Genomic DNA, 20,176 nt, shown 5'->3' on the forward strand with positions numbered 1-20,176 from the left:
TGTCTCCCTGCAGCTGTTCCCAGTGCATCTTCATTTCTGTACATATACATAGGGCTTCCAAATTCCCCCATCCATCATCTTTGTTCCCTTTGCCCTTACAAACTCATATAGGCCAACAATATCCAGGGACAGGGAGGATCAAAGAGAGCATAGATTCTCTGCTCTCTGGTTGGAGGTTTACTTTCTGAGTGTCAATGGGCCCAGGTTAGTTGAATGTGTAGGGTTTTTTTGTTTTTGTTTTTGTTTTTTTTGTTTGTTTGTTTGTTTGTTTTGTATCCTTGACCCCTCTGGCTCCCTATTCTTCCATTCCCACCCCTTTCTTCTACACGATTCACTAAGCTTCACTTAATATCTCACTGTGGGTCTCTGCAACTGTTTTTATCAGCTTCTGGGTGAAACCTCTCTGATGGCAATTATGCTAGGCTCCTGTCTGCAAGTAGAGCAGAGTATCATGAATAGTGTCGGTGGTAGGCTCCCTCTAACGGCATGGATCTCAAGCAGACCTGTCATTAGTTTGCTATTTCCTCACTTTCTGCTTTACCTTTTTACCTCTGCACATCTCATATGCAGGAAAAATTGTGGCTTTAAGTTTTTGGGGCTGGGTTGGTGTCCTAATACCTTCATTGGAAGTCTTACCTGGTAACAGGAGATGGCCAGTTCAGGTTCCATATGCCCCATTGCTAGGAATCTTAGCTACTGTTACTTTCATGAGACAAGTTAGAAGTGTAGGGCAATGGAAACTCCCAATTATTTTCTTAATCTGAAAATATTAAATCTTAGTGAGAATGTGGAGGATTGATAGTAATGAGAAAAATGATTATTATAATTATTTTACTGTGGGGATGACATTGGTCATTAACTGATAGATTTAAAGGCTTGCATGCACTAGGGCCTAGTAAAATTTCTGCCCAGATATCAATGTTTATTTTTACCATGTATATACCAAAGGCTTTATCATTTATTTATTTTCTCAGAGATTCTATAATATGACTTTAAACCCAAATATGTATATGACCCAATCATGGACCATTTTTAGAGTACCACAGCCTTAGAACTTAGTTATCTATGGTCCCTTGTACAGGCATATATACAACTTGTCAATTACTCATACTAGAGACTGAAATCTTGTTTGTTGGTATATCATTCCTTCAGCCTGACAGGCTGTGCAATACCTAGAGTCAGTTTCCCTTAATTCCTGATGTTATTATATCAGCATTCATTACTATTGTACTCATAAAAATTTGAAAAATATTAAGAACAAATAATAATATGAAAGATGCTATCACATTAGTATTAATATCTTGTATACTAATAAAAGACCAAATGCAGATATTTCTTTTAAATATAATATATTTTGATGCAACAGTGTATAAGATGCAAATTATACAGTTCTAGCTTGGAGAGAACTAACATCACTCATAACTGACTATAAATTTGTCCTTCTCTTTAATTGGAGAAACTCTAATTAACAATTGTATACAATGTGTTATCAGCATTACATAAAAACAAGGAGATTTTTATATAGCACTAGTATTCATTTTCTGGTTCTCATGATAGGTTTCTTAGCAGTTTAGACCGTCTGAAGGAACTATCAGTAAGGGCTCCTAACTTCCTAACTAGTCAGTTTTCTCACATTAGTTATGTTGCAATAGCAGATGTGAAAGTTTCATTGCAAATCAGTCATAATTTTCCATTATGCAAGCTGAATAACAATACCTAAGAAGGTTATAACCAAACAGATTTCAGGCATAAGTATTAAAACTAACACCAAAAAACCACTCTCCATCCCCCAAACAAAAAACAAACCAACCATCACCACCAACAATGACAACCCTTGCAAAAGCAATGGAGGTCTCAGGAAATGAATCTGCGACCTCTTCCCATTAGCATGCAACTTCATTTTTGTCTTTATTAGTGGTTCATTGGAGCCATCTGAGCTCCTGAACCATTGATCAAAGTCCAATGTTAACTCCCTTCTTTCACTCTAATAAAAATAATTGTTCACATATATTAAGACCATATTGTGTACCAGGGGCCAAACTAAGGGCTTCCCATTTTATTGGCTGCTTTAAATCAATGCTTTCTGAAGCTAGTGTGCCTATGAATCTCCTGGACTGCTATAAACTACAGGCTCTCAACAAATGCCTTCTCCTCACCTCCAGTGCTAACTCAGAGTCTGGGGTAGGGCTCATGCATGTGCATTTCTACAAAGCTCCTAGGTAACACAATTCTGATTTTGCTGGTCCTCATATATTCGGCGGCCCTGCAGCTCATTCCCTCAATTGGTAACTATTGCAATTGCCCTCATTTGATCTATGAAAACTAAGTGAGACCCAGAAAGAGAGTAAATGAAATTCCCAAGGTCACGACACAGGAAAATGCAGAGCTAGGACTTGGATTTGCTAGTCACACTAGCTTTCTCAAGTTGTACAAACCATATACAGAGACTGTAGGTTCTAGTTTCTTTTCAATGTGACTTAATTAGTCAAATATACCTTAGTGAGTTTGATCTAACACCATCCTCTTCACTCCAGCCTCTTACGGTAAATAGAGCAGAGGGTTTTGCTTTTACTAAAGGAAGCAGAATGGCAGTAGAGACTAGAGGAAGGAAACCCTAGTAACATCTTCAGGCAACTTCAGAGTGTACAGTTTCAGCCACCGGCTGCCAGAGTTTGTGAATAGCAGCTGAGCCACTGGCACTATCCCAGGATCTCAGCAGGATTGGAGATTTTGAATGGACAATATTTCTTTGTTAAATTTCCCACACTAAAATTAATCATGACTGGGAGCTGTATAGCAATTGTCAGCTTATATGGTTTCTAGCAATTGATTTCTTTTCACCTAGACATCTTGTTTTCAATGCAAATGGCTTCCCTGTAGGATGGCTTTAGTCTATTTTGAATGTTCCAGGAGTGGTATGGGTTAGTCATAGTAATAAAGGGATTCTTGGAACCATTTTACTTTAGTTTTACTTCTGTATATCTGTGCTTGTGACTATAGGAAGGCTGAGCCTGGGCCATTCTGTGAACCCCAGTTTAGAGTAGTTTATAAATCTAGATGTCTTGTGTTTATTTTTGTGTTTTATATAGAATATTTTTCCCAAATGTTAAAGAAGTATGACTTTTTGGACACCAATTTATTTAACATGATTATAGTTCCATAATATGAAAATGAAATTGTACAGAACTAGTGCTGAATACTCTTTTGGATATTATAATCAAATAAAGACAACACAACCCTCATCATTCATATAAGCGTTTTTTATCAGTGTGTTGAGCCAGAAAATGATACAATATATTCTAAGAGGGGGCCTAGAGATGTTTTTAGGACTCTGAAAAATCTACTAAAGACCTGCTTTTTCATCTGTTTGAAGTTCAATATGAATCAATTTTTTGAAGTATGTAGATGCCACAGAAATGATGGTATTTGTGTTTTTGTCTTAGGTACTACAAGCTTGCTATCTCTTGAAATATCTTATTACTTGTATAGTTATTATTTTTTAATTGAATCCACATAGGTATATACACAGGATGAATCTATTTGTTGATATTTAAGTTTTTGGAGCCTCCTAACTTATGTGAAAAAAGTCTTTCTTTTATGTTTAATAACATAAATGCAATAGCTGAAAGCATAATTCTAGACTAAGAATGTGTGTTTTTGAACACCATTTCTGCCTCTTAACTAGTTTTGTTTTGTCATTTGTGAAACGTGGTCTATATGTTTGATGAGAAGATAAATAGGTGAATATATATGCAAAACATTTAGATAGTGCTAGACACCTAACAAATGTCACATTACATCTAAATGTTAACTACTGCACCTAGTGCTCACTATGCCAACTTTAACAGCAGGTTGATGTACAACAATCTCTTTTCCTAAAGTCAATGCATTGGTGATGAAGTCTTACAAGAATCTCATTATTAGGCATACAAAGTTATAGATGAAAGAGCTCATAGACATATGGCAGCATGTTTGAAAACCCGTCTACTTTGTTCTAATCTCTTTGATTTTGACAAGGGAAGTCAAAAGAAGTCAGTAACCAGTCTATATTGCTATGGCCTCAATGTAAGGCATGGCTGGAGAGTGAAGGAGAGACTATTTAGTGTAAGAAAGGCTGGCACAAACTGCTTTGTTATTCTTTCTCTATGATTTTTCTTCTAGTGTGGTGTCTCATTTTCCCTTTGAATGACTATTGTCTGTGCTTCTTCCTCTTCATCTCATTCTTAGGGCTGGCTAATGCATAGGAGAAGCTGTATTTGGATTTACTCTTTTGTTAAAATTGATCCAAAAGGTATCTGATATGCACATAGTACAGAAGCAGTTCTCGATCTGTGGGTCACAAAACCTTTGGGAATCAAATGACCCTTTAAAAGGCTCGCCTGAGACCATCTGAAAGCATAGATGTTTAAATTATGACTAATAACTGTAACAAAATTATAGTTATTAAGTAGCAGTGAAAAGCAATTTTATGGTCAGGAGTGACCACAACATGAGGAACAATATTTAAGGATTACAGCATTAGGAAGGTTGAGAGCCACACAATATTTCACTAAATGACCGTACTGTTCTGGTAGCTTGACTGTCCATTTCAATGGCCATCTTTCTCGAAATTAATCAGGGTTATATGTCTTGGCTAGTCACAACTAAGTTCCAGCAATTTTTTTCTTTCCTCAGTCTTGAAAGACATTTGACAAAGTTTTAAGTTCAGAAGGTAGATGTGGAGACAGACCTGTGTCTTCTTGTCTCATACATGTGCATAAAAGGACGCCACAAGAACAGAATGGGGAAGCAGTTAGTTTGATACTTTTTGTATGCAATGTGAGGGGTTTTTAGTTTGGGTGCCCCCTATATTACATAGATATAACCAAATCAAGAGCATGCATGTCTTTAAGATTGTGATAAAAGGAATAGTGGCCATGACTAACTAGTTGTTGCCTACTATAGATGGACCTCCTGTCTCTGTCATAGTCATGCAATTGAAGCCAACTATATGTACCCACCTCAGGGATCAAATTTTTACTGAATCTACACTGCATGTCATTTTAATCAATCAGACTTCAACTTTCCATATGATTAAAGTTTCTGCAAATAAAGAAGACTAAAATTATGTTAAAATGGTCACAAATGTTTCTCAATTGCAATCAATTAATCAAATGCATTCAGACCAATCTGAAGTCACATTGCAATCACAGTATTGCAATTTTCCCCTTAATGTCAGTTGTTGGATGCCAAATTATTAAATCATTCTTTAACTAGGGCACCACCCTTGAAGTGAGAACAGCACCTGTGACAACTGTCTGCCCTTTTCTAAACTGTGAATAACATGAACACAAATTGAGACCAGGGATTGGGATGTCTTTGTGTTTTCTTAAACAGACATTGTACAGCACTTCTGTTTAACCTGGAGCAATGCCTTCTTCTGAATGGATGACTTTGTTTTGTTTGACACAAGCATTAGAGAGAACAAATCAAATGGAGACAAAATAGGATTAAGGAGATTGAGGGTTTTTTTTTTTATCATTCAAAGACACTGATACTTATCTTTCTATGTAGTGTTAAGTTTTGCCATTGTTTCCTGATTTAGCTAAGAGATTTGCAAAAATGTTCAAGAAATATTTTTTTACAAATGCTAAAGTTTTTGATCACAATATCTGAGTCAGTGTCCAAATAAACACATTGTCTCTCATAATTGCAGGAAACAGAGTGTTAATATGATATCTGCCAATAGGCTTCCTAACTCAAGCCATATTCTTGAGCAATGAAACAAATTATCTGCAACGACGATATGAATACATTACTAATAGAGAACTCTTCATTTATCTTTAATGCTTTGCCAAACACCAGCTTGATTGAAACTCTGATATTTAGCAGAAAGAAGAAAGGGTGTATCTTGAGGAAGAATCAAACTAGCAAGGGTAATAAGAGTGGAGCATTTCCATGTGGAATTTCATCTGAACAATTCTGTTCCTTTAAAGGTCGGAAGCTCATACATACTTGGAATTTTTGCTCTCTGCCTTTGATTTAAAGCGCAAAATCAAAAGCTTGTTCTATGAAAAGAAATGCACTTGAGCAACCCAGGAATGTGCTGAAGCCTTTCTACAAATTAATCTCTTCTTTAGTGCAGGGAAACATGGAGACCATTCAGGGACAGTGGGAGGAGCTGGAGCTTGAATTTGAGCCAAGCTTAATGAGGAATTGGAGGCAAAATGGGATTGAACTGTACCTTGTTAACTGATGAAAGCTGTGAATGAGAGGGACTTACTGGCCAAGAATTCCTTCCCTTTGTTGCAATTAACGATAGGGAATACTTTTGAGATAGTTTTTGTGATCTTTAAACACAAAGGTATGATTTTAAAATATGTATGTGTTTAAAACTTAAGAAGGAAGTCATTTCCTCATTCTCATTTGTAATACTGCTGCTATTTTTGAAGACATACTGCTTCATATTTCAACAAAGTAAATGTCTGTAGACTTGGTTGTCTGACTTGAAATCTATATTACTAACCACTCTATCAGGTGCCAGAGGAAAAAGCAATGTTAATCACTGGCTGGCTCAGGGGGCCTCACATTCCAGCCAGAGCTGCTGGAATCTCTCAGCCACAGCAGGGAAAGCAGAACCCAGGGGCCAAGTATGCACTAGGCATTTAGCTGCAGTTCTCTCAGGCACTTATTCCTTTTAGGAACCAGCACATACCTTTCCCAGGGAGACTGATTTACGTGCAAATTCTGTTTACACAGAAAACGTGGTGAACAGGAATCCTGGTAATACTGAGACCAAATGTCGACTTGGGAAGGCTGGGTTTTAGGACAAAGAAAAATCATCTTGAATGAGTTATTAAGTTATTAAAATATTCCATGGCTCAATTTTCCTTGTTGTGAGCTTGAGATGAGATTGGTGCAGTGGGTGGCAGTGGCAAATACTTTTTGTGGTTACACTTCACAATAGTTTTAATATGGTTCTCAAAGGCAAGGTAGGTGTCTAGCACCTTTTGATTGATAGATCAGAAAACGCACCTCATTTTGGTGTATATATTTTCTCTTGAAAGCCTGAGCACTGAACTATTTATGGACAGAATAATCATGTGCATGCAAAAGCCACCAGATTGAGTATAAAATTGATAAATGAGAAATGGATCCTGTCTTAGGGTTCCTACTCTCAGTAATTAAAAATCAAGTAAGAAAGGACTCAAACAGAAGCTTAAGAAAAGCAACTTTTTAGTGTTAAAAATATAAGTAAATAATAAAACATAGCAGGCAAGTTTTAAACTTCAGCTGCTACCCAGAGGACAAGTGGAGAAGAGAAAGAAAAAAAAATATCTCTTTGTTCAAACTGGCATAGGGTTGGGGGGGGGTGGTCAGACACATGTTAGATAAGCATCTACATGGTAGAAGGAAGGATTTAGAAAAAGAATAAGAGTGTCCAAATATTGGGGGAAGCCTATGTGTTAAGGAAGAATGCTTAGAAAATAGCAACATGCAATTTTACTTTTATGAAAAACTCAGAAAATCAGGCAGATGTGTCAAGCTACATGGCAAGTCTTGAAAGCTACTGCAGTGGTGTGTGTGTGTGTGTGTGTGTGTGTGTGTGTGTATGATAAGCACCATGTCTCATCACAATGCTCGTTTTCCTCCTGTATTTAGCATAGCTAGATGAGGAGGAGCCTACAAGTGTTATAGAAATTATGTTGTGTTAATCATTTCTATTCCAATTTTTGGCAAAGAAGAGCATTGTACAGGTACTGGTGAGCCAGACCTTTGTTCTTCATTCATCTCTTATAAGCATTGGTCTCTCTGGGCTTCTGAGATTTTTGTTCTCACTTTGTTCATTCAATTTGCGATAGACAAAGATAGACAAAGAGGAAATTTTGCTAAGACTGTGTCATCTTTCCTAGTTCAAGACTATCCATGGGTTAGAAAGATTTCCATTTAAAAACTGTTTGCTCTTTTGAATAAGATCTATTTCCTGCCAGTATCCTGATGACATCTCAGTTCCTTTCAATCCATGTTCACTAATTTACAGAAGATATAAAAGTGGATGTCACATAGACCCAAATCTGACCATGTTTCACATTTATATGTATTTGCAAGAGGATATTTTATCTAGTTTGAGGAAGAATTTTTAAACAACATATCATATTCACAATTTTTCTTCTGTGATATAAACAAACCCATGGGAGGAAATGTAGCTTTCTTCTCAGAAAATGTCTGTTTAAGAAACTACAAATAGACAGAGAGGTTTATTTAAATACAACTAAATACTACAATAATAGTATACTTAGTGGAATAAGGATGCATTCATTGGAAGTGCGATGCCAGCCAGCCCTGTGAGGATGGAGTTCCTGGATTCCCAGTGAATATACATATTCCAATTCTATGACTAAGGTGCTCAGAGATGCAAGCTGAGAAAGAATGTATGACTCTGTCAAATTAGCTCTTTGGCAAGAACTTGCTAATATCCCTACAATTCAGGAGTCCCATGCCATGTTTATTGATAAACTTATTTCATGCATTACAAGGGGCAGCTTACAGGGGGCAGTATAAGTCCGATGCTAAATTATTTCCAAAAGTCTCATGGTAGGTACCAGTGCCATCATTATTTTTTTTTTTTCATGAAGAAACTGATGAACAGATGGAGAATTTACCCATGATACAAACCTATACAATATGGCTCCACAAATAAACTGATGATTCCACAGGGTCTATAGGGGAAAAAACAATGTTAATATAATGAAAAGCATTTTCTGGATGAATGTAATTGTCTTGCCTCCTTCTACAATTTGCCTCAGTATTAGAATAACTCAGAAGAAGTTTTATGTCTAGACTTGCTCTTTCATCCTAGGAAATCCACAGTAGTCACAATTGGGCTCTTTCAGAAAGGGAGACAAAAAACTGTAGGATTCCTACAAGATATGTTAAAAGGACAAGTTCCTTTTAAGAAGGAAAGAATTTACTTTTTAGTAGCTATGCATCTGGTGTGAAAATTATTTTTGAAGCAAATCAAGGACTCTTTTAAAGTTGAGATGCTTTTATTTGCACAAGGTCTTTACAGGACTGGTCCATGTCAACCAGTAGTCTGGGATGCTTGGAAGCAAAGGCAAGTATTTCAAACTATATTTAGAACAGTAAATCAACTTGAACATCTATCTACTCTGTGAGACGTCATGAAATCTCTTGGGAGTTTAAAATATGTCACATTGGTCTTTATTTTTATCACTTTCAAAGGAATCTTTTGGCTAGGAAAGAACAGATAATAGGTGGCAAATTATACCCTACGTTGTGGTTGGGCTATGTGGTTTATCTTAGTGGAGCAGATTGGAGAAGCCAGATGCTTCAAGTTCTGGTCTGTTCTGATGTTGAACAGACCCTGGCCTTGTTCCCAAAGCTTGGCTGTGGATGTCTCTGGGCTAGGCTATCTTGTAGATCAAATAAATTTTTTGAGAAGATCTCTTCCTAACCTTGTAGGATTACCCTGCCTTTCTGGGACTGCAGTTCCAACTGTAGAAATAGTAGTTCCCACGAAAGAAGAGTGTGAAAGTTTCAAAGGCTAAAGGGGGAGGGAGAAGCAGAGGAATGCATGTCATGCAAGATTATTAACTACAATTTCTGATGGAAAGTTCCAAATTTCCTTTGAACAACTGCCTTGGGGCAAGTCCTGTAGGAAGCACAGAACTCACATATAATATGTCATTAACTGGGCTTATGATTTCCTTGGAGTGTTTATAGGTTCGGTTAGGATGTGGTATGGATAAACCATATGCAAAATCACAGAGCATTTATTGCTTCCTCTGCCAGTCCACTGGGGGAAAGTCATGAAGCAGGAGAGGCATCTCCGGTATGCTTAAAAATGAAGCTTTTACCTTTATTTAACCCCAAAAGCTAAGTCTGACCTAGCTGGTCTTATAAAGTAATTGTGATAAACATTCTCAGAACCTTGAGATATGTGGACATTTCTATTGTGGATAAGTAAAACCTCTCTGTATATCTTTCCTCAGCCTTTCTTATGCTTGACAGTAGGAAGAGATATTGGTTCTGGAAAAATAAAGGAAAATAACATTAGGCTGGCTTGCATTAGTCACTTCTGAATTATCTTATTTGGTGAGCTGTACCTGAAGACAAATTATGGGCTGAATTGGTTTAAGTCCAGTGCTAATGGGACCAAAGTTCATTGGCCTGGATTATCTCTTGCTGGCCATCATAACTCTGACTCTATCTGGCACAGGTTTCCCTTTCCCATCAGGATTATGACATTCTCACAACCTTCCTGGGACTGTGATGGGGGGTGATGTTCCAATCAAGTGACTAAAGTCAACTGCAGTTTTCTCTGAGACCTTGAACAAGTTTAAGGTCTGTCTACTTAATTTCTTTTCTACAGAGGTTGGGAAGACATTGAATTCATTTCCACAGTTGCGTTCTTCTCCTGCCTACAATGGCAGGGCACAGAGTCCACTTTTTCTCTTTGCCGGGTGGTCTCCTAGACTCCGAGAAATCCTTACTGATTTACCGGGCCATCAGAATGGACTGACTGACAAACATTTTATAACAACAGTACTAATCTTACTATTAGGTGGTGTAAAAGGAAGTAAGCAACACACTAAAGCACTGGACACTTGGCATTCACATGCTCTTTCTTGTGAGATTAGTATTCAACTCCACCTTCCCAATAGTCCCGAGAAGCAGGTTCTACCTCTGTATCCAGCTGATGGCAGTGGAAGGAAGAGAAGGAATAGGCTAGTATCCTCACCAATGGCAGCAACAGCTCAAGCTCAAGGAAAGAGCCAGGGATGGCTTCAGGTTACCCCAAAAGACAGTGGTGAAATAACCATTGCTGTATTTAATTTACTTGACTTCTTTAGAGTATTTGCCACATGTGGATCTCTCCAATTTAGAAAATCAGAGGTTCAATTATTGAAAACAGCTAAGTGGACACAGTGTAATTCTGTGTGAACACTTCCTTTCCCAATGTTTCAGAAACAGACAATATGAAGCTGTCCAACAGCCTTTTCTTGTGTCTCCTTTACAAATAAAGTAAACGAGATCACCCTCATCCTGGGCTTATTTATCCTCATTGGGTAAAGTTCTAAATTACTCATCTTGAGATTTTCCACTTAGAGCTGGTTTGTCTAATGGTAGATTGACAAATTAACGGACTGAAACTTTCAAGCAACTTTCAGTTTTCAGGGAAAGTACAAAAGCTTTAGGCTCCTTTCATTTTGGTGAGGATCAATTTCACCTGTGGTTCTTAGTAGCTTTATAGAAGAATCCAGAACCTTGAACTTTCAGGTATTTTTCAATGCCACTTACAAAACACACACACACACACACACACACACACACACACACACACACACACACACCCCTTCACTCACACAATCAAACCAAACTAATAAAATAAAACTTTCTGTAACTAGAATGCAGGGAGGAGATGAGCTACTAGGAAGACTGTGTCAAATATTAGCAATATTGATGCCAAGAACTGAATTTTCCCCCTGAACTTGATACACTGAAGTCTTAGTTCTCATTATGAGTGGGAGATAGATAGTATTTTTTGGAACTAAAGTTAAAAGAAGTCAAGATGGCGGAGTTTCTGGCTTTATAAGAGGACAAGTAGCCCCCACTTTTCTTTTTTCATTTGACCAACACAACCATAGGAGAACAGGATGAAAACCAGCCATCTACATAGTACACCCATGTGCCAGCAGATCTCAGACCCTTAGGAAACAAATCTTGCTTGTTTCTTTTGAGTCTCTGGTGTTTTAGTTTTAACCCAAGAAGAGTGAATTGCTATAGAACTGTTTTTCTTCTCATGTGGGTGTGTTTTTAATTTAACATTTAATTGCTTCCCTTTGTTTTGTTCATTCCTTGTGTTTCTGTTCCTTCAGCTTGCCCTGCCTTTTCTTCTATTTTCACACCCATTTTTTTTCCTCTCTCTGGATTCTCAATATTAAGCACAATAACATTGTTAGATGGCTAGGTAGCCTTATTTGGGGACACTGTTCACATGAATTCCAGGCCTTTCCTTACTAACTTCCTCTGGAAAGTTGTGTAAGTCACTTCATAACTGTCTTGTTTTCAGCACCCCACCCTCTACTTCTGATGCTCTGTCCTTGTAGCCAACATATTCAGAAGCTGGATGCTTCTTATCTGTGCCCAGGTATTTGCCCATTACTGTGGGCCTACATACCATGTAATAAGATTCCTTATTGTAGATAAAGAATATCTTTTTTCTTTTACACTGTCATGGACTAAATTCTGTCCTATATTAGAGTATTAATCCCTAGATTCTCAGGGCATAACTTTATTTGGAAGTAGACTTTATGAGAGACAATAAAGCCATGTGGGTGATCCCTAATTCAGTCTCATTATAATTCCTGAATAAAATGGCAGTTAGAATGTACAGTGATGGCTCAAACATGCAAGCCCACAAACACATGAAACAGACTTTCTAAAATGATATCATATGTAAGCAGAGGAGAAACTGAACTGTTTCCTGCATTCTAGTCTTCACATCACCAGAAAATTTCAAAACTTTTATCATTAGTCAAGAACACACACACACACACACACACACACACACACACACACACACACACACACACACACAGAGTTAACGAATCTGCACCAATTTAACACATGCCTTCTATCCTCTATGGCATTCTGGCAGACAGAGCATTTGGACACATGGCATAGCCATTGTGGAGCGACTTCTCACAGAGCCTCTTACAACAGAGAAGCCAATATTCGACCTAAATTTATTCTAGTAAGTACAGTTTTTGCTAGTTTTCTCAGAATCATAAAATCAATGTAACCTTGGGTGTTAGTCTTCCCAGTTTTGTCATCATATATATATAAAGAAATGAGATATAGACAGGGGGATTGATGGCCCCAGGCCACTTATTAAACAGTCATTGTCATCTTACTGCTCTTGGTTCATTGCCCCTGTAAAATATTTTGTTCTGTTTTTGTATTCTTACCACCAGAAGTTTTCACCTACCCTGTTCATTTCCATTACAACATGTTTTTTTGCTCAAGGAAATAGGCACATTTTTCTTTATAAAATGTACTGGGCTTGTAATTTCAGATTTTAATTAGATTATGGTCACTGTCCTTGAATTTTCTTTACTCTGTGTTACTAACCATGATCACTACCTCCCTCCACACCAACACATAAAAAAAGGTCCCTGGCTGTTTCCATTTTTAATTCACCTTTCCAAGCTACAACAATGCTTTTGTTGTACCCTCAAAGGGACTGTTGATGGCTTGTGCAGTCTCCCACTAGCTTTATCAGATAAGAGTCTTGGCAGAGCTAAGTGCTCGCTTGTCATATGTTGATGCTATGTGTAGAGATGAGTGCTACTTTGAGGGCATTTTGAAGACCATCTGTGATCTTTTTCAAATAAGGCAGGCTCTATGTTTAACATCAACCTAAGTGTTACAGAATCTGCTTTCCAATGTTTAAAAACCTTTCATTTTAGTCAGAGGATTGACGTGATGTATCATGGAGAGTAATGTTTCAACGAATCTGCCAGTGTACAAAGACATCTCACAAACATGATTCCTGAACCCTTACTTGTAAATAAATGGTTTTCAGTATTATTAAACTCACTTGCAGGCTTCAGATGATCAAATCAACAGAGATCAGTCTTCTATGAGGAATTCAAGGGAAAAAAATTAGGAACACTTTTGAACACTGAGTAATTTTTCTTTCCAGTTCTTTCTCTTTTCATTTCTTTGTGTGCATACACCCAATAAGTTAAGATATTAGATTTTTTACCATATATTTTACTGAGTTTCTTTTATTTTATAGAAATATAGCCAATGCTTACACTAAATAAATTTACCTGTGACTTCTAGTTATTAATCATCTAATTTCATTCATTCACTATTTAGTATGTTCTTTAAGTAAATTTGCAATATTGGCACAGCTTCAGTTATCATGACCTGCACCTTTAAAAAAATAATTTATTTATTTATTTATTTTATTTGAGTACACTTTCACTCTCTTCAGATAAATCAGAAGAGCGCATCACATCCCATGACAGATGGTTGTGAGCAACCATGTGGTTGCTAGAAATTGAACTCAGGATCTTTGGAAGAATAGTCAATTCTCTTAACCCCTGAGCCATATCTCTAGTCCATAATCTGCAACCCTTACCAAAGTCTGAAATGTTTCTTTACTACATTAAAAAAGTCCAAATATTTTAACTAAATATTAAAATCCTTCACAATCTCAATTCATCCTAAGATTTCAATTCCACTCCCCTCACTCCTGGCCAATTTTACTTCCATCACAGTGAAATGTCCTCCTTTTCCACAATCACTGCAACCTTTCCAGTTTCAGCAAATTTGGATATTCCTTATCACTGTGCCATTTTTGTAGGCTCTTTATAGACCTATATATGATATAAATTTTCATGATGAAGAAGAAGATATAACCTTTATGCCTACTTCGTCTGACTCTCCTATTATACTATAAGTTCTTTATAGTAGATACCTCATTTGGTTGATCTTTGAGTTGCCAACCTCAGGGACACTGCCTGATACAAAGCATATTCATTATATCTGCTTATTCATCAATTAAACCCACCAGCCATCCCTAATACAGTATCCCTAATACATGATATGTCTGTGAAATGTCTTAGACAATTAAGCTTTTCTATAACATATTTAAAATTCATTGGCTAGTGACTTGAAAGACAAAACACTAATTCCACATTTGTTTTGCTGGGATGATGACTATAATATACTCAGCATAGTATGTGGACACATGTTTACAAGGTGTGCCAGGTTCCATGTTCAGAACATGGAATTGACAGAGACTTAGAGACAATAAACTTAATAATTTCAAGGAGGGAGTAGGTTAGAACTAAGAAACAATTTCAAGGCTCAAAAGTTCTATCCAAAGAGTCAGGGCTTTTATGTTACATAGTATGATGGTTTCTGTTAATTGCCAATTTAACAGAATCCTAACCATACTAGAGACAAACCTCTAAACATATCTATGAAATATTTCTAGATTATGTTAGCCTGGATATCACTAAAGCCCAGGCATTCCTTTGAAAGATTGTTTTTTTTTTTTTTTTTTTTTTTTTTTTTTTTTGATTCAATGTTATGTGAGAAGGACCACCAACTGTGGGGGTTACCATTCCCTAGGCTCAGATCCTGCATAAAAAGGAGAAAGTCAACTCTACACAAGCATTCATCATTCTCTGTTTCCTGACCATAAGTACACTATTATCAGATACCTCAAACTTCTGCCATTATGGATTCCCTTCCATGGTACACTTTATCCTCAAACTATAAGTAAAAATAAATCCTTCTGCCCTTAAATTGCTTTTGTTCAGGTATCTTATCACAGCAGAAGAAAAAGCACCTAAGACATGCAGCCTGGGCTTTGGCATGTATGCTGTATTCCTCATGTAAAGTTTATCTTTGTCTCTTTTTCCTCATTCTCTCTCTAGGGCTAGGTTTATCTTCTCTCACTGAGGCCAGATCAGGCAGTCCTCTACTGTATGTGTTTTGGGGGCCCTATATCAGATGGTATATGCTGCCTGGTTGGTGGTTCAGTGTCTGAGAGAGCTTGGGGGTCCAGGTTATTTGTAGTTCACTCTATTTCCTGCTTGAGGTTCCAGATGTGATCTCTGAATATCTTCTGCTTGCTTTAGTTGCTCATCATCATGACAGATCCCATCCCTATGGAACTGTACACTAAGTAAATAGTTCCTTCTCTTAGTTGACTTGCCATCATTTTTTATCACAGTAACTGAAAAGTAACTAATGTAATTAGTTTTAATAGGCTATTTTGCACACAAACTAATACATGGACAAATATTTTGGAAATGTAGAACAAAAAATGTTCCTGGGCAACTTTCTCTACTAATAGTAGAAGGAAAATTAGATAAAGATGGACTTCCCATCTGTTGTGTGAATTTTCCTGGGGAAACCAGAACAAATATCTTTTATACCTCTCAAAGAACACCCACTAAAGCAACAGTTCTACCCACTATATCTTGCTGAACTAATGGGTTTTACTCAGGTGACTTAAAACCGACATGGAAAAGGGCATGTTATTAGGTTATCGGCAACTTATAAGCAACAACATATCCAAAGATTCAGCTATACCAGCACAGAGAAGTCTCCCATCCCACCACCCTGAAGAGCTGCTAATTGCTTTGATGCCTTCTGCACAAGGCAGGGCCTTCTAATGTGCACATAAACTCTTCTCTAAGTCCTACTCTTCTTTTAAAAGGAAATGTTTTAGGTTCCAATTTTGTGACTATCTCATGTGAGTCATCATAGCTGTTCTGATTCAAGATGACAAATGATCATGTCATGCCCTAAGGACAGAGTTCCACCTCTCCATTGCCCAGAGGGTAAATTCCAACAGGCATTTTATGTATTTCAGCAGAACTCTCTCCTATCCTAAACATCGTTGTTCACAGTAACAGCTAGCACATGAAAATCCTATGACTATGCTTTTTTCTTTCCCTGTTTTGCTCTTATAGCATCCATTCCTTGTTCCCATCAGTTAGGTCTCTTCCTCAGTCATTTTTCATGGTTTCTGCCTTGCCTCCATTAACTGAATCACTTCTTCAATGATCTAGCAATCCATCTTTTCTCCCTTCAACTTAACTATTTCCTAAGTCAAGGGAACCCAAATTAATACAAATCTTTTGGATTAATCTATGCTGAGAGAGATTATATTTTTAAATTCATTGGCTGGTAAAGTGGATTTTAACATTATCCAATAGATAATTAGCCAAAATACAAGATGAAGAACCCGAAGACTATTCTGAGATTCTCTATCTTTTAGTAGGAAAGGAGAAGGGAGAGTTGTGTTCATAGTTAAGTATTTTCCCTACCTCACAAAACAATTCACAAGCACATACAAATGTCAAGAAAAAGACTTACATGCCAAAGAAAAGAGCTTTGGAAACCTAATGATTTTTCAGTGAATACTAGGCTGGTCTTGGAAATATTGAAGCATAAAAGAGAAGATTTCAGAAGGAAAATAAACTGAATAATAGAGCAGTGATTTAAACAAATAGGAAGCAAAAGTACTAGTCCAGCAACAGCATGGTATTGAGTTTAGTTCCTAATTCAAAAATAATTGATTAAAAAACTTGACAGAGATACTTCATAATTTTGAAATATGCAGAAATATTCCACTCCTGGATATCTTCAGCTACTCTGGTACAATCATTCTGTTTTAATTAGTAATATCTCCTGTAGCCTTTAGGATTTGAAGGCTTGGTGCCCATTTGCAGATACTGTTTGTGGAGGTTCAGGAGTTTTGACACTGTTAGAAGTGTGTCACTGGAGGCAGACTTGAGAGTTTAAAGACTTGTGCCATTTTTGTATTATTATTATTATTAAATCATTTTTATAGTTCAGTAGTTATTCCCTTTCTGGTCTGCCCTCTGGCTGTTCCTCATTCCGTACCTCCTCCACCCCCCACCCTTGTCTCCAAGAGGATGTCTACACCTCATTTCCTCCACCCCATCAGACTTCCCGACTTTCTGGGGCCTCAAGTCTCTCTAGGGCTAGGTTTATCTTCTCTCACTGAGGCCAGATCAGGCAGTCCTCTACTCTATATATTTTGGGAGCCCTATATGAGCTGGTGTATGCCGCCTGGTTGGTGGTTCAGTGTCTGAGAGAGCTTGGGGGTCCAGGTTATTTGTAGTTCACTCTATTTCCTGCTTGAGGTTCCAGATGTGACCCCTGAATGTCTTCTGTTTGCTTTAGTTGCTCACCATCATGACAGATCCTATCCCTATGGAACTGTACACTAAGTAAATAGTTCCTTCTCTAAGTTGACTTGCCATCATGTTTTGTCATAGTAACTGAAAAGTAACTAATGCAATTAGTTTTAATAGGCTATTTTGCACACAAACTAATATATGGAGAAATATTTTGGATGGTGCATTTAGCGTAATTCATATTGCAGAATACTGCTAGCAATTTAACATGCTATCATGTTTTGAGAAGTTTAAAAAAGATGACCTGATATGTGGCATTTTCTGATCTTTATTTAATATTTTCTCTCTTGGAGAAGCAAATATTTATTATTGTTTGGAAGGCCTTTTCTTTTTCTTTTCTTTTTTTTATCCTGGTGTTTTTGTTCTCTGGAAGATTACCAAAGACTCTAGTGAAAATATCATTCTTTGTTTGTAAAGAGAATATTTGCTGAAAGTCTGATTCTGTCGGTGACTGACAAACTTGTTGGATGTTTTCTTTGTATTTCATATGTACATTTTCATTTGTCTTTTCTAAGATTCTCATTATCCTTTGCCTTAACCAGATTATATATATGTAGCAATATTATATATTATTATGCATATTACATATAATATATTATATAAATTATACATAATATATAAATATATAAGTATAAATATAAATTATATAAATTACATAAATAATATATTATATAATGTTATATATAAATTAATTTAAATATATATTCATATAAATACATAAAAATTTATTTATAAAAAGTATAATGTATATTATATAAGTATATATAATATAAATGTTATGTATATTATTTATATAATATTATATATAATATAAGTACTTTATATATGTACTTATTAATATGTAATTATGTATATTATATATTAATATATAAGTACATATATAATATTTTATATATACCATATATCATATACCACATATTATATATCATATATATTATATATGTACTTATATAATATATTAATTATTGTTTATATAATATTATTTATATGTATATTTATTATTTATACATTATTTATATAATATAATATATATAGCAATTATTGCTCTAACATGAAGTTTCCTTATTATATCACTTTATTTGGAAAAATAATTAAGTATAAAAGTATATCAGCAGGACTATAAATGTGTGGGAATTCAATGGACAACAGATAAACCTTACATGCTTAAGAAATCAAAAGGAAAGGGGGAAAATAATTGCATAATACTGTGGAAGCTGAGAGGGTATAAGTGAGGAAGATATTTGGGCCCTCAAAACAACTTATAAACATATATTTAAATGTCTTGCTTTCATTTCATTGTATTAATGGGATTATCACCATCACAATGGTATGCAATTGAATTTCATTTTTTATAGCTGAATACAATTGAATTTATTTTTTTGTATTTGTTGGTCTGCAGGTTAATCCAGAAAATTTGCTTTGAACTGAGTTGGGCTTCTCTAGACTGACATTTGGATTTACATTTATGGCATGTGCATCCTCAATTCACCTAGACTAATAGGATACAATGTGAAAAATTGCTTCTCACGGTAAATCCATGGAGTGTATGATTATAAGACCTAATAAGGGAAGGGTATTATGGTTTCAGCTGCCACAAGCATACTGTTTACATTACAGTGGCAAAAGCAGGTCATGAGGTGAAGCTTAACACAGGTATTGTGGCCTCTAAGTGGAGACACTACAGTCCGAAGATAACAACAGAGTAGGGCATGGTGGTATACAACATTGACTCAAGAATTTAGAGACTGAAGCAGGAGGATTATGAGTTTGAAGTCATTTTGGATTCATAGAGAGTATTAGGTTAGCAAGAGCTGCTTAGTGAGACCTTGTCTTAAACAAAACAGAACAAGAAAACAAACAAATGATCCACAGAGAAAAAGCTCGAGAGTAATCACCCAATTTTTTCTTAAGTCAAAGGAACCCAAGACAGTGCCCAGCTCAATATTTCAGAAATGCCTTTAATGAGAGTTAGTTCTAGCTAGTCGATCGTAATAATTTTAATATTATCTTACAATATAAATGTAGATATAAACCATATATCACTGAAATGTAAATATAAATTATGGACACATTTTCTGAGAACTGAGCTATGTGGGCCTAACCTTGGTACCGTTTTCCATTGTCCACACAGCTATGAAGTTCTATGTTATAATTTCTAACACACAATTGTGAATGTCATTAATGTTCTGAAAGACTTCTAATTATTTTTCATCTTTAGAAGCTAAAGTTTTTAGTATGGGATAGAAATCCTTTCATGGTATTCTCCCAATTAATTTTTGTTTTTAGCTTTTTCAGTCATCTAACATGAACCTACACTTGAAGCACAATTAACTCTTTAACATTTCTGTGCATGTCTGTATCCATATCTGGGCATCTCCTTAGGGCTTTCTATTTATTAAATCCCTGCCTAAATTGTTTGT

Source organism: Arvicanthis niloticus, chromosome 7 (assembly GCF_011762505.2).
Source record: "Arvicanthis niloticus isolate mArvNil1 chromosome 7, mArvNil1.pat.X, whole genome shotgun sequence".
Lineage (NCBI taxonomy): Eukaryota > Metazoa > Chordata > Mammalia > Rodentia > Muridae > Arvicanthis > Arvicanthis niloticus.